The 13,513-nt window shown below is 40.1% G+C and overlaps 1 long non-coding RNA gene across 1 annotated transcript; it reads right to left on the bottom strand.

The window, feature by feature from the left end:
* Positions 1–11,324: 11,324 nt before the first annotated feature.
* LOC123971524 lies at positions 11,325–13,489 on the bottom strand. The gene is made up of 3 exons (XR_006825215.1): positions 13,271–13,489; positions 13,089–13,180; positions 11,325–12,431 (listed from the first exon to the last, which is right to left on the bottom strand). It is a non-coding gene; the product is annotated as an uncharacterized LOC123971524 (long non-coding RNA).
* Between the last annotated feature and the right edge of the window lie 24 nt (positions 13,490–13,513).

Here is a 13,513-nt window from a genome sequence, read left to right as displayed (position 1 = left end):
GTGATGGCTTGTGGGAAGAAACTTCTTCTGTGTCTGTTGGTTTTGGCGTACAGTGCTCTGTAGCGCCTACCAGAGGGGAGGAGCTGGAACAGGATGTGTCCGGGGTGAGATGGATCTGCAGTGATGTTTCCTGCCCGTTTCCTGACTGGAGGGCAGGTTGGCACCGATTACTTTTTCTGCAGTCCTGAATTTCTGTAGTCCTTTGTAGTCTGCTCCTGACTGTCCGTTGTAGTCTATCATGGCGGAGGCTGCAAAGAGACTGAAGAAGACATTGTTGGAATAAGCGAGGAAGAGAAAAATAGAGAGTGACTCAGCAAGAGACCGGACAGAGTAAATATCGGACTGGCTCACTGACGTGAGCTAGAAAAGCCGGACCAAGGCAGAACAGATGCCGAACTAGCCTTCTTGTTTGCTTATGTTTGCCTGTGTTGGCCAAGTTGTCGACTCAAGCTAAATCTTCCAGAGATTTCACAGAAAGAGGTTTAGCTTGCCATCCAAGTTTCCAGCAACATTATGCTGCTGCAGGTGGAGAGTGGTGCTGGTATTGTGCCTGAGCCAGGCGATCAGGCAACATAACCGGTCTCAGTTGCCTCTATGGACATAACGTTAGCTAATGGCAGAGGCAAAGAGACAGATGAGGGCACTGACAGCGGAAGCTAAGATAAGAAAAGGAGAGTGACAAAGCAAGGGGCTCCCAGAGTCCCAGACGCTGCTAGACAGACACCAAGGTGGCATTCTTTCTGTGTACACAGTTGGACTAGTAAGTAATATTGCTATGTCTTGTGTTATAGCACTTGCTTTATATTTGACTGTGTTAGCAAAGTTGACTTGCTAGTTTTTGAAAATAATATATACACGTGTTCAACTTAATTACGACAGCAGTGAATTATGCTATGAAATATTAGGGGCGACAAATCGCCCAGAAAAACAAATTGTACATAATTTTCCTTAAACCCCCCTCATTGCAGATCCTGTAATGAAAAGTGTCCAGCAGTGTGTCACTGCCAGTTCCAGTCACCTGATCCCCACACCTGTGCTCTTGCTTCCATTTCCAAAACTGTCTTTTTGACAAATTGTCTATTATGGCTCTACAGGCAGCCTCTGCAGGGGTTTCCTACTTGCATGCTCCCTTTTTGGATTTGCTGTTTTAACTGTATCAAGTATTGCATTTGAGTCCATACACCTGTTACCATTTGGAGTTCAAACAAAAACAAAATCTGACAAAAATGGAAATGGAAAATGGAAGAATTATCAGTGTTTTTTTCAGATTGTTGTAAAAGTGACAGAGGCCATGGGGACACTAAATCATATCAGTTGTGAGTGTAATAGTGCTCAGCAAAAGTTCAAACAACCAAATACAAATAAAGTAAAAAAGAAAAGGGAGCTGTGAAAAGGGATGAACGTAACTGTATAGTATATGGTCTGTCGGAATTTCTAATCAATATTCATCATATTTACTTTAGATTGTACTTTCACAATTTACTAGATGAACAGGTAGCTATGTACATGTTCCTTTAATGTTCTGAGCAGTATATCCTGGTAAATCAATTAACTGATTTAGCCCTTAATACGAGGTAGGTGATTTGTTCATTTTTAGCAGGGGAGAGGGATCCAGTTCGTTTCATTCACTGCCGACAGGCGAACCAACTCATGAAGGACTCTATGGGTTCTCTATTTCTTAAGACAAAACTGACAGAAGAGCCATAGTCAGGACCATAGATTCTAACTTGCGTAAACATCTATCAGATAAAGGATCAATAAGTCAAGCAGACTAGACTAACAAATTCAACCAAACCCCTTTTTCTCTGCACTCTCTCTGCTACTAGGAGGTGGATAGGGGGATTGGCAGGTTAACAAGGGGGAACATTTTAGTAATTTTTAGGGGTGTGATGAGACCTCGCGCCACAAGATCTTGCGAGATTAAACTGTGGCAAGAATTCTCGTCAGGTAAAAAGCTTTCTCGCAAGACTCACGCAAATTACATTTTTCATACGCTGTCAAGCCACACTTTAATTTTCTGTAGATAAAATGTAGTGAAATACAAATGTATAACTGATAGACTCATGGAGCGAATGAACTCCGCCCAGCTTATTGATACCGGCATACGCTGTGATAGTAATTAGCTGAACCCGCTCACGTTGTGAGTCAGACATGGTCCTGACAGCTGTGGTAATGTAGCTGGTAGAGTTTTGCTATATAAACATCTAAAAACTGAAGTGCAGCACAGAATGACTGAGAGCTCCACTGACTTATATTCTGTTATAGTTAGGCTATAGATTTTGAATCGTCACCTGCCACCTGAATTTTGTGTTTCTCTTTATATAGATAAATATAAAAATCACCATAAATCGGTGCAGAAAAAATCATCAGAATGCAGGAAATAAAGTGATTAATACTCAGAAGTTTCATATAATTCAGCATTAAAGATTTCTTAAAAATAGTGTTAAAATGTCGTCTTGGTCTTGTGAACCCAATCTTGAATCTTGTCTCATCTCGTGGGTTAAGTGTCTCGTCACACCCCTAGTAATTTTGCTAACAAGGGGGACGAAATACCCCCCTTAAATAACCTACTGCTTAATACTACTGAGTACAAGCCTTATCTTAGCAAAAACATCACTGGATGAATAATTACTGTATGTATTCATGTGTGATTATTGTGTAGCCTGTATTTAAAACAATGTAATCAGTACTTAATGGATTTTATCCAGCCAAGGAAAGGATGGCTGCTATTTATGAGTCAATCAGCTAAAAAATGTGAATTTAATCAGCATTGGTTATTAAAATGACTGCAGGCATCATGTCATATTTTGCCTCTGTTTCTTCCAACAGCTTATTGCCATGACTGTGACTCTGGAAATTTAATTTTATTTGTTATTAAACATATTTAATATATATATTCTTACATATAACATGAACAGGACAACACTATAACACTGGTAGATACTGTATATCGCCATGTTACACTTTATAAGTAGGGGTTCTACAACAGTGTACATGGGAGTCTATATGAGAGGCAGAGTCAAGCACACAAAAAGTGAGCGAAACCATTAAAAGTCAGCTATAGCTGACAGTACAACAGGAATAAGTGAAAATGAACAAAACATGTTGGACTGTAGTTTGGAAGGGGGTTGGGAGATGGGGGTGGAGGGGGATGGGCTCCGCTCTTCTTCCTCTTCAAAGGGGCTGGGATACTCTAAAAATATCTCCCCGGCAGCTAATCAGAGAGAGACAGGCGGTAGCAGCAGTGATGTTTGTTGTTGTTAGGCTCTTTTGGCTTCAACAAGCAGTACCATGATGCACTGGGGGAAAGGGCCTGGACACGTCTGAGAGCTTTGATCAATAGGGTTGCAGTCCCTCTGAAATGCAGCCTGGCTAGAGCACCAAAGAGTTTTATATCCACTGATCTGATTGCGCTAAGGCAATGGGATATGGAGCGTTCTTATGCAATACTAGAACAGGATCTCCAAACAAATGTAACAGAATGAAGTTTGAGTGGCATTAATTGGAGAGCAGGATGAAAGCCTTTGACAATACATTCACACAGCCATCAGCTTGGCTGATGAGTTGCTGAAGGCTGAGTTACTGTGGGAGAAGCTTAAGGCTCAACCATTATTGCCTAGTTTAGTGGCTCTGGTACTGCAATCATCCACAATTTTTTTCCAGAATTATGTCTTTACCAATCAGCTACACTCTCCGTGCTCCGTAGCCATGGGGTGGCTGTGGCTGTGGTTTAGCACAGGTTTCCACAAGTGTCGATACATCATGTGAAATGGACCAATGGAAAAGCCACGGCAGGGTGTGAATAATCAAAGCCAAGCATATGTTAGCCTGAACATATTGTTGAGAGAGAATTCCAGATAAAATTAAGCTATGTGCCTTTGTTAGTAAGTTAGTTAACATTTTTAATTTAGAAAGCAGGTTTAGGTTCAGCCTGGTTTTCAAATGTGAGTGTGTAACATTTGTTTTGCTGGCAAAGGAGAAAAATGCAGATGTGCTGGAGAAGTTACAAAGTCTAAGCAGCAAAGGATTTATCCCATTTATGCTTAATAACTATTACTCTAAAGTGGCCGTAATTATGACACTTGTGTGTGTCCTTTCTCATTAATTTTTTGGTCCTGTATCAGGCTGAACAATTTTAAGGTTTGTAAACATTTTCCAGTAGTCACCCCCAAAAAAAGTATGAACCTGAAAGTGAGCATGAAATGGGAGAAGTGAGAAAGGCTCAAAATAAGATCAATATAAGATGTGAAGGCAATGGAAGAAGACACTTTCAGGGCAGATCTGGTGCTGTACTCCATAGCCATCTTATAGCCATTAGTTTAATTTTCATTTCCATGACCCTTCTCTTCCCCTCTTTCAGGTTGAATGACGCATCTAAATTGGCCCACTGTAAGAGCATCCTTGGGCCAGAAACAAAGGTGAGGGTATGTGTAGAAAGACACAGAGAGACCACTTAATACCCTGCATCTTGAGCCGGGCACACACTTCCTGAATCCATTAGGGCGAATGGGCTTACTGACTCTTAGAGGAAACCTAAATGTAGTACTGACGTGTCCTTACGCTTACTGCCTGCTTGGCCTTGGGCAGACTGCAACTGCAAGTGAATGAAAACTAGAGAAAAACCACTCTAGAGCAGTACAAGCCCCTAGTTACCTAGCCTGGCTCCTGCATGTGTAGTTTGAGATAGCCAGAGGGTGACAGTGCTCAGACACTGTGGAGACACCAGAAATTGCAGCAGTGTCTCACTGGTTCAGTTTATTTATAGATCTACTGCATAATAAATCGCCTTTGCATTGAGATGCTTCACACAAAACAGCTGCAAAATATGTTAATTTAGTTCATTTAAAAGTGTGAATATTCTAATTGGTAACAATTCTGTAAATTTTGGTTATTTTAACTAGGGATGGTCTGTAAGTATTAAAAAATGTACTGGGCTTCTGCATATCCACGGTAAACCCTCTAGGTGATTGTGCCTGATTAAACCTTTTCTCAGTACTGTGTGGGTGGGATTCTTATTGGTAAAATGCATTCACATATAATGTGAGGCTGTAATAAAATACATTGTAGCTCAGAAGAAACATATGAGCTACATTAATGTGTAATCAGAAAATACATTTTATCCTGTTTTGTTAAGTCATAATAGTTCGATTATATAGGCCTACTTGAAAGTTAGTGGATATTATGCCTCCTAGATTTTTCCATGTGTTCCAATTTAACTTATTACTTTTATTTATGTAAAAGTAATAACGGAGTAATTAAAGCTAACCCATCTAAAAGAATTTCATTAGTATGAAAATTACTACAAATTCAAAATTACAAATTCTGGTCCAAGGTTAGTGTAAAATTGAAAGGTCTTATAAAAGGACTAAATTACTTTTTTCAAACACAGTTTTCTACTTTTAGCTGCTTTTCAGTCTTTACTGAAAACCGTTGCCCTATTGACAGTAGGCTCACATTTGATGCACCATAACAGGTAATTGGAGCATGAATAACGGCGATAAGAATATAAAATGGCTTCACCTACCATCTGCAGATTGCCACAGACATCCCAGAAGGTATGTTTTTGCCTGTGTGTCTGAAGTTATCAACAGGTATTGTTTTAATGAGGAATGAGCCGCTGCGGCACTATGGGAACAGAGATCTTGAAAATGTTTGAGGTGAAAAGTGACTTGGACTTTATAAAAATTTAAGTAAAGAATCCTTGGTGAAAAATGAAGTGAAAATGAAAGTCATCCATTACAATACTAAGATGATAATGAATGTTCATTTAAAGCAAACTTCTGACTTAATAATGACTAAGAAGATTTAGCTGTGAATTAGATCCAAACTCGAGCCTGGACTTCCTCCCTTGCCACAATTTTCAAATCAAACCCCTTCTTCAAGCATCTGCTGATTCATAAGCCAAGAACCCATTAGTTAAGGGCAAGTTCAGTCCTATCTAAAAATACCATTGCGGCTAGCGTAATGAGACTGAGTCAGAGCCAGCATTCTCAACCAGAGGCAAATTACATTCAACTCTTTGGTCAGAACAGACAGAAGCAAACACTCTGTCGTGGCTAATTGTAATCATCTCAATTAATTGCCAGTATACAAGACGCCTCTCATTGGTGGGATGAGTGATTATGTCGTAAGTGGGTCTGCCCTGTGGTGCACCAGGCATCCAATCTTTCCCCATCTAATTATATGGGGAGTTATCGTGTCCCTAATGACTTTGCATGTTGCCTACTCCTTAAGAAGCTCAAGATAAAGGCGAGGACAAAATGATGTAAAGCGCATTATCGTTGGCAATGGACTCCTGGCGGCATTACTTTAAATAGAGCTTGATTCCCTCTTTGTAGCCTGGCTCTTTTGTGAGATATGAGAACAGCACTAATGAGTGCCCACACTCTTGATTTGGAATATGCCCAGCGTAATTTCTGCACAGGAGGGAAAAGGCAGCTTAACAGATGGGGGAGGGGATTCCCATTTTCTACACTGAACAAAATTATAAACGCAACACTTTAGTTTTTGCCCCATTCATCATGAGCTGAACTCAGAGATCTAAGACTTTCTCTATGTACACAAAGGGCCTATTTCTCTAAAATATTGTTCACAAATCTGTCAGTCTGTGTTTGTGAGCACTTCTCCTTTGCCGAGATAATCCATCCACCTCACAGGTGTGGCATATCAAGACATGCTGATCAGACAGCATGGGTATTGCACAGATGTGGCTTAGGCGGGCCACAATTAAAGGCAACTCGAAAATGTGCAGTTTCACTGTATTGGAGGGGTCCAGGGGGGGTGGTTACATGTGGTCTGCGGATGTGAGGCCGGTTGGATGCACTGCCAAATTCTCTGAAACGCCTTTGGAGACTTGGAGACTTAAGGTAGAGAAATGAACATTCAATTCACAGGCAACAGCTCTGATGGACATTCCTGCTGTCAGCTTGCCAATTGCACGCTCTCTCAAAACTTGTGAAACCTGTAGCATTGTGCTGTGTGATTGAACTTCACATGTTCGAGTGGCCAGCTCATGATGAATGGGAGCAAAAACAAAAGTGTTGCATTTATAATTTTGATCAGTGTTGTTGATTAGAGTGAGTGGAATTTGTGTATGAATACTGAGTTTGTTAAACACAAGCTGAAGTGGAGGTTTGTGGTAAAATAATATTTTATTGAGCTAGAGAAATAATGCGAATGACTCACAACATAAAGGATGTGTGAAATGTTAAATTTCAAAAGGAGAGTGTTTTATGGGTTACTTTTAAAGGTAGGGTAGGTAAGTTTGAAAAACTAACAAGAAACTGCTGGATTTTGAAAGTGTCCAATAGAGAAACTCCCACCCCCTCTCTTCTGGTCTCCTTCCAAAGCCACACCCCCAAAACATGTGAACGCGCGTTGCCGACACCGCAGGAGGACGAGCACAGTCTAACGAGCAGAGAGGAGCGCAGAGCATTGGCTGGCATCAGGGGTATGAAAACATCTAACTTTATCATTATGAAAATAAACAACTAACGGCTGTTAGTACTCACTATCAAGCTAGCATGTTAATATTGGATAGGTTTAAAAAGACCGAGTTTTAATCAGTAACAAGCTGGCTAGCTAACTGTTAGCAACCGATAGCTGTGCTAACAGCTGCGCTAACATTGGGAAAAGCTAAAAACAGGCAGATACACATTTTCCCGTTTCCATCAGTTTCACTACATGAACGTGAATTTTGTGTTAGACTCATAACATGTACGTTGTTTTGCATGTTAGAGCTTCCGCGGTGACAGCATTGTCTGTGATGAGGACTGCACTCCAGAGCCAAGCACAGACCAGGACAGGTCCGGGGTCGAGGCGAAGCAGAGGAGGGAGGGCTGCCGGGGTCCAAGGAAGAAGAGGCAGGACGGGGAGGACGAGGTGCAAGCCGAGCAGCACATACCTGCGTCGAGCTTCACACTCCAACAACGGCATATGAACAGATATATATATGTACATATATATTTTAATATTAGTCTATTATCTCCCAGTGTACTTGTCTCAAAGTTTGTCTGGTGTTTCCCCTTAAGCCCTTTGGGTGTCAAAAATAAAGTGCTATATTAATGTAATCCATCACTATTGTTATTACCTCATTATTATTGTTTACTGATTTACTGATTACAACAACGAACTACAGCTCTGCTTCAGCCATCAGCTCATCTGTGTCATGTACATTGACCTGGTGTGTAATGTAGGCACAGAAGTCCTGTTAGAGAACAACAAACCCCTGTTCAATAAAAATATCTGATCATGTTGAGGAATGTTCTTTCCAATCACACCAATCTTTCCAATTTGGGGTTCTAACAACTATATATTCCTTTACAGGCCAGAATCTGAGGACTGTGGACAACAGACTACTGTGTTTCCATGCACCACACAAGGCTGACCTTCCAGAGCCAGGACAGAGTAACAGACAGTTCAGTCAGGCAGCATACACAGAGTTAGTAGTGTGGCAATATGGAGCACTTGGCCACAGAGTTGTGATACTGCGTTGCTGTTTCTGGAAGATATGCAACTGTTATCCTGATCCACTGGGACAATACAGAGGTTTAATCCTAGCAGGGTGTAAGATGTAATGTCACTAACTGCTACACAAATAATTCCCTCCACTGTGTGGATGAATACCTGTACATTGTTTTTGTTTTATGCCCAGGAGGGTATAGAAAAGTACAAAGGATATTTTCCGTGTTCTGGATAATATTTTCATTATTTTTTAAATAAAACATTGAAAATGATAAATGCCTTTTCTTTACACTTGCAGCATAAACAGTCAAGCAACTACATTTCTGTCTTATGTCTGAAATAATGACATCCAAATGTGGTATATCACTAGTTTATTATTATATACTACTAAAACTACAACCTATATCACAAATAGATATTTTTTAAACATCAATAAGTATATACAGGAAGAAAGACAAGGTGTGTCTAGATGTATCTTGACTGATTATGAAGACAGTTCAGACTTTTCATGTAGCATCATATCGTATCGCTGCTGTGGAGATGATTTAATATATCACAATCATCTCTCTGATATGATTACCACATTTCAAAACCAACCATATTACTTTTTGATTTATATTTTGCTGTATCTAATTAGACAGTTGGGGCAGGGACACCTGACTGAACCCCGTGTTGACGGGGATCATCAGGTCTCCTGGTTCTGCTTCTACGCATCTCCTCAGTAGTAGACAACTGTCAGAGGAGGAGGATGGCATTCTGGAAGTCTGCAATGTAACTGTAGTCCTTCTCCACCTTCAATGAGTACAAGCTCCAGTTCCTGGACTATTTGTTATACACCTTGCTGTACCTGATAATACAGAAAGGAGGATCACCTGACATTGTTCTAGTAGTCTAGTGTCTAGTCTAGTGTCGAGTAGTTAGCATTTCCACATAAAATGCAATCAATAACAATAAATCAGCACCATCTATCTGTATTCCTCATACTGTTTAATATTCTTTGACTCATCACTTGTAAATGTATTGAGTAAAATGTACAGGAGTAATAAAAATGCAACATACTGAACTTTGTCATCAGCTTTTCTCCTGGCTGGACTATGGATACAGTGGTTGTAATCCAGGCCAGCCAGCATGGTCTCATCATCGTATACTAGTGAGAAGCACAGGGTTATGGAAGACTCCAAATCTGCAGGGGACCTGCAGGTGAAGGATTTTTTACTTCTGGTAAAATAAGTAATGGCATAACAGCACCAATTACAGTAAAAAGTTTTCACACAGTAGGTTTAGCTACAATGTCAAACTATACTATAGGTAGCTTTATATACCAGAAACACACAATACTTGGGGACCTTTAGCCATCATTGTTTATGTACACTAACATTGAAATGTCTCTCATAACTACAAACACACAGCTACATCACCACATTTGTAAAGAGTAACATACAGTCAAACAATGCCTGCAGACACAAGATAATCACACAAACAGATTAGATACAAGGTAAAGATAATAGTATAACAATAAACCTAGATGGTAAATAACTAAACTGGCTCAGTCTACACCTACATTGTCTTACCTAATGTTAGCGTCGGAAAACACAGCTTGCGCTGCTGTTTTCCAGCTCACCTACAGCTAGATAGAATTCATCGTCTCTACTCTGGCTCCATGACTGGTCTGCACTCATAGCAACCATTAGCTGTTTGCTAAGTAGGTAGCTACGTTTGTTAGTGATGAAAGAAACTATTACCATAAAAATGATAAAAGCCAGATAACCAGCCAGATAGCCAGAAGAAATAAAGCCACCACGGTGTAACTTTTCAGCCCCTTGGTGTTCCTCAGTTGTCACTATCGTTGAAAAGCCATGCAGATATCACCCACCGGTCTAACCGTTTCGCTCCTCAGGTCTGACCGGGTGCGCGCATGTGGGCAGCTCCTGTAGCAGCAGGGCTGGTAGCCATGGCTGCGAGGGAGAGTGACAGTCACCCAGCCAATCTTTGCATTTGGTCCGAATGGAACGAGTGGCTGTGTTTACTGCAGCCATGAGAGGACTACAGACAGCCGATTTTTATACTGTCTTTTTCAGAGCACCTGACTTTTTTAATATGTATTGGTGTATAAAGACAGTTTAAACAAATATGACAGAAAGTGTTTTAGAAGCAACTTGCCTACCCTGCCTTTAAGTCATCCTAAGATTGAAATCAGAAATGTCTATAATGAAAAAGTGACCACAGCATTTTATCCAGTGCCTTATAAATAAGTGTAGTTGCTTGTGGGCAGCCAAACAGAACTTCCTGTGATCTTCAAAATCCTGGCTTCTGCACAATCGCAGGAAAGCTAGTCACCTGCCTTTATTTCTTCGCATGTAAACCTATGATTATATGTGTTCAGGGAAGGCTTACACTTCCTTAACTTTGATTTAGACATGTCATTCACATACTGTATTTAAAACGATGTTATTCCCCTGGAAGCAGTTCAAAGCTCCCTAAAAAAAGTTCAAAGTTTTCTTTTCTGCAAAGTGTGAATAACCCACAGAGTATAAAATGTCTGGGACTCCTCACTAGTCCAAAGAACCAATGACGCTTTGTGTCAGTAAACAACAAAAAAGCACAGTTAAAAACATTCATAAGATGGAGATTGATCTATAATTATAAGGATCTCACATACACCAAAGTGTTGTTTTCTTGAGATGATGTTTTTTTTCTTCCTGAAGAGAAGATGTCTCTGTCCACAAAGTTTCGACCTTCATCAGTGGGCATGTATCAAGTGTTGTGGGCGATGCAAACTGTACAACATTACACTGTAGAGATACTGCTTTTGTGTGCCACATGACAAAAGCAGATCTGAAGACACAATAACTGGATTCATGCATGATTCATCTTCCTTTTTTATTGTCAGCTTCACAGGCATTTAAAACAATTAGTGCTCTACTGCTGCCCTTTCAACACATCTTGAGATACACACACACACACCTACACACAATTCACATTGAAGTGACGCATCTTAAGCAATAAAGTGACCAATTTGACACCCTCATCTTCAACGTCTGCCACTGGGGGATAAAAGACAGTGTTGTCAACATTACTGCAGACTGTAGCTAAGAGTCACCCAGCATAGATGAAGCCTGGGTCTCAGTGGACTTACCATGAAAGTAGAGGTTTTATCTATAGTGTAAGGATGGAGGGCTTCCTTAAATACATGAACAGAGGTAGGCTGCAAGTCAGAGAAAATAGTGAGCGGATGTTTGCTGGTTTGAATCCCTGACTTGTTTGAAATGGGTTTTCAGGAAATGTGAATTAGAGATAAGATCAGAAAAAGGCATACAAATAATCATGCAAAAATAAAGTTGGATTAATTGATGAACTTGTAGAAACAACTGATGTTGAAACTGTTGAATCAAATGGAAATATCTCTTACTAGATTGACAGAATTGAGGGTGAAAAAAGAAATTGATTACAAGTATGCGACATTTATGCAGTATCAAGTTTTGCTATCCTTACATGGCCTTTCCCCTCTTACCTCAGTGCCCCCTACATTCAATTTGATGCCTCCTGAATTGTTAAACAGCCAGTGGAATATTTAGAGCTGCTATACTGCTGATCTGCCGAGGGCGCTGTGAAACACTAAATACCAAAAAAGCGAAGTCCTAATGATTCATTTAGGACAGTATTGATTTGGTGTGCATTAAATTACAATTAAAGCCCTGGCTTTAGCATTTCCACAGGACTCTTTTCCTCATTTAATGACACTATAGGCCAGCCCAAAATAAGATCCTGTTGCTCTTTAAACAACTAAAATTTAAAGATAACTTCAGAACACCAATGGATATACTGTAAGACAATGCACCTTTTCCAGCCAATTCATCGCTTCATAGTTTTTGCACAATTAATTAAAAACCCAATTTGTCTTTCCTACTGTTGCTTTCCTTTTCTCACTCACAGCAAACATCTTCTATGGAACATCCAAAGTGACAGAACTGAATGAAAGAATAAATAAATAAATGAGGAAATAAATGCAAGAAAGAATGAATGAATAAAAGAATAAATAAATAAATGGGGAAATATATCAAAGAAAGAGTGAATGAATAAAAGAATAAATAAATAAATGCAGAAATATATCAAAGAAAGAATGAATGAATAAAAGAATAAATACATACATTTGCTTTTGCCTTTCCCCAAGGAGACCTATTGTCATTGCTTTTCCCTTAGAGACCTATTGTCATTGCTTTTTACTTCCTCTTCCTTAACTGTCAATCAATGTGTTGTGGCCCACCCATTAAGTCCAACTAATCACTCACAGAAGTATTTCTCTGCATGATCAGAGATGTATAAAGGTTTGATACACACTCCATACCAGTTGGTGGCGGTAACGCACCAATTAGTTGTTTGCCAACTGACAATAACAGCACAAGGAAGAAGAAGGAAGAAGGAAGAAGAAGCTAATGTTAGACAGAACCAGCACATGTCAATGTGATCTAAATGCAGAAGTCCATTTACCGGAGATAACTGTAAGAGAGAGAGGGAGAGGAAGAGGGCGGAGAGGCAGAGGTGTTGGAGGTGCAGTCAGGGCAAGGAGAGGCAGAGGACCTACCTAGAGTGATGGTTTCACAACATTAGCCAGTTATTACACTTACTGCTGCTATTTTTTTGGCAAGGTTCTTCACACCATGCCATATGTCCAGACTGTGATGAATTCCAAGGGCCTTGTATTTGCCTTTGTCTGGGTCTATGAAGCGGTAAATAATGTCATGTTACTATAATATTTATATTGCTGTTATACACATGCATCCATACAATATATCACATGAATACTTACTCATAAGGGCACCAATCTGGGCATGAGCATCAGTGCAGATCTCCACTAGCTTTATTTCTGATGTAAGCTTCCAGTCCAGTCTGGATGAAACCCTCCTTCTCCATGACGACAGAGTTCCATGATGTTTGCCGCTTGTCTATGGTGGCAACATGAATGATCTCCTTGGTGTCATTCTCCATGGTGGTGTAGCTGCAGTATTGTGCACAGTGACCAGGAGAGTCATTTCTGCCATCCGTTGAAATT

Source organism: Micropterus dolomieu, linkage group LG05, assembly GCF_021292245.1.
Source record: "Micropterus dolomieu isolate WLL.071019.BEF.003 ecotype Adirondacks linkage group LG05, ASM2129224v1, whole genome shotgun sequence".
NCBI lineage: Eukaryota > Metazoa > Chordata > Actinopteri > Centrarchiformes > Centrarchidae > Micropterus > Micropterus dolomieu.
The sequence above is the reverse complement of the archived record's forward strand: the minus strand, read 5'-3'. Positions and strand labels throughout refer to the sequence as shown.